The following is a 3,246-nucleotide window of genomic DNA, read 5'->3' on the forward strand; positions in this document are numbered from 1 at the left end:
GCCCAAGTCACTGCCCCTGGGGAGGGCAGAGTTAATTACACCATGCTAAGGAGCATTTTATTTTATCCTCTCCTTTTTGTTTTTTTAAAAGACAAAGGAAAGGCGCTATGTGAAAACATCACTATGGAAACATCATGGGCTCACTTGTACTTGCCTGCCAAGTGACTACCTAACCGAACTTTTACATCCTATTGGATTGCTGCTGGCCATCTGCTCTCCTTCAAACTTCTCTGAATTCCTTATTTTCCTGAAAAGTTCATTTTTAGAAAGGAGGAAGGAGGAGGCAAGGGGAGAATCCAGCATTCTTGGTTAGCACAGAGCTATTGTGAAAAAGGAAGACAAACCCACTTTGGGGCAGCCCCTTAAAAAGACAAAGATCCATGTTTTGCAAAGTAATTTCATAGAAAATACCCTGTATCTAGATGCACTTTAATGATAAGAGTATATACTGGCAGCCACAAGGCAAAACAAACAGCTGCTTCTAGTACTCTCACACTAATTGTCTTCCTCTCCCCTTCTCTCATCTAGCCTCAAACGTATTTTCTTCTAAAAGATAACAGTTACTGCCTACACTGGAGCTGTTGGCTGCAGGCTCCCCAGCCTTGCTCCAAATAAAACACAGAAACAGATTTCCTGCCAAGCACTGGGGAAGTTTGAAGGCTTTAGTTTTTTAAAAAAATATAATCTTTTTATCAGTGCCCTAAGCCTGCCAAAGGTAATTATGGGCCATGGCGCATTTACGTTAATGTATAGGACCTACAGACATTTCAAAAGCTTAATGGAGAAACTCAATACATGTACATATTGAAAAATAAATTAATTAAACTGTCATGTAAAGATATCACTTAATTTCGCAGAGCGGAAGGCACTCTTAATGGGAATGGAATGGATCAGTGAGCATTTCAAAACCCAAAGCTATAATTTAAATTCAGGTTCTCCTCTTGTGCAAGTCACAAGACATATTTATTATAGCCTTGGATTGTCAATTGTAATTAGTTTAGCAGAGACAAAGCCGTGTTGTTTTGCTTCCTTGCCCTCCTAGCTTATTCAATATATTTTGATGTTAGACTATTGACAAGCAAACCAAAGGCTGAAATAAAATCAGGTTTGCCTGTGATGAACTGGCAAAAACACAGTTCAAGGTAAATGTAATGCTGAAGCCTACGGATTTATTTATCAAGCAGCAAGGGAAAAATGGTGAGGTGAGCATTTAAACTCTTTAAATAAACCAGTTGAATATATTTACTTCTGCTGTTGAGGCCTGCTTTGTGGCAACATAGACACAAATAGATAAAAATGAGTAAAAGCACTGTGAAAACGAATAGCATCATTTATAAGCTGCTGGTCTGAGTTTTGCCAGGTGGCAGCAACAATTAAAATTGTTGCTCTTGACACTTTTATGGCTAGAGCCAAGGCCAGAGACCCAGATCCCCAGCATGCAGACAGCAACGCTTCTTGCAGGCTGTGCAACCCATCAGCTCTTCATTCCCGGGGTGCCTCTGGCATGGTTTGCTACAGGATTTTATTTGGTAGCAACAGCTACAAACCAAGCCTGTGCTTCCACAGTCATGAGCAATTGTCTCCTTCTCATTGAATAAGTATTCCAAGAACAGCTCAGTTCTTTTTCTCACATTCCTCTTTCTGTAGTCTCCAATTTCCTTTCCTGTTAATTTAATTTTCTGATCTGGAACACTGAAACTGCTCAGCTCACTGGCCTCTAACTGTCCTGACTGCCTCCTGCCTTCTACCAGCCCGTGTGTTGAGCTCAGCCATGGAGAGGTTTCTCTGAGCTTGAACCTGGAGCCTTCTGCCCAGGACCTCTGTAAGTTCTTGTGGAGCACTCCAGTTTGTGGTTAGGAAGAGGCGCAGCACATCAGACAGGGACAGTGACCCCAGGACATCTCTGAGGAAGCCAGGAGGACCAGGCTCTGCTGGTGGCGGGTTGCAGGAAAGGAGGACAGCCCTGCGTGGGGTGGCAGGGAGAGGATGCAGCCACCACCTACCAGTTCTGGGGATGTCACGCCGTGGCTCTGATGAGCGGCTTGTCTTCAAACATGAGTTAATATCTTTCTTTTATAAAGACACCTTGGCTATCTGCATTTGTTCTTACATTAGCAATAGGATTTTAAGAATGGACTACATTTTTGCTTTCAGTGTAATCCTTTAGCCATTTGTTCCCCAAGCTAATTATTATACTTAACCCCCCGCATTCATCTTAATATTAAGACTTTTTTGCTCACACATTACACTAAATAGTAAACAATACCTTTTATAACCTAACAATAGTTTTTAGCTTGCTATGCTATTCCTCTTTCATGCTCCTTTTCTGAGATGCACATTATTACCCTTGATCGCTCTTACGAGAAATTTAAAAATTTGTGTCACCCTCTTCAGATTCCTTTGGCTTTGAGTGAGACTTAAACTATTTATTAAGTGACAGGTTACCACTGGCTACTGTTATAAAATATTTTTGTTCCACTTTTAAGGATTGCAGAATTAGACACAGCTTTTAGTGTTTTGTCCTATCCTACTATCAGTAATCTTTCTACTTATTTACACAGCTCCTACCGTCACATTATCCAAATGCAGACAATATTCTTCTTTGAAAGAAGGTAGTGGAGAAGGAAAACATTCTTAGTCACTCCACAGAAGAAGAGGTGCAGAGAGATTCATGTCCTGGTCCAAAACAATCCATAGGCTGCAATTCCTACAGTCACTGATGTCAGTGACAAGCCAGAAATCTGATGTCTTCCTTTAATTTGGACTTCAGTGACTTCTTCAAGGTATAAGAAAATTATGGTCCAGTTGAGAACTGAATGTATGGATCTGCACAGACAAATAGCTATTTTGTATCACCAGCCAAATGCCACAACCACAGGTCTGACCATTCCTTGCCAATAAAGCCATCGCCATCATTAGAAACAGTCTTTTCTTAAACAGCTTTTCCAGCTTAGCTGTCTGGTTCAGGAGCCCTCATGGTTCTGAAGCTGATGACATCTACGAACAGGGTCACAACTGCTCTTGCTTATGGGAAGGAAAAGACTCAGGAGTGCCGTAACAGTCAGGAGAATAGGACAGGTCACAGGCATCAGTGGAAGGAATACTATTTCTAAACTCTGAAAACAGCTGTTATGGTAAAAATGCTTCTTTCTCACATTCATTTGTAAACAATAAGTAAACACACACAATAGAAATTCTAAGCTATTAGAAGCAATGGTGACAAAGTAATGCTCTTTTAAAAACACT

Source organism: Nesoenas mayeri (assembly GCF_963082525.1).
Source record: "Nesoenas mayeri genome assembly, chromosome: 3".
Lineage (NCBI taxonomy): Eukaryota > Metazoa > Chordata > Aves > Columbiformes > Columbidae > Nesoenas > Nesoenas mayeri.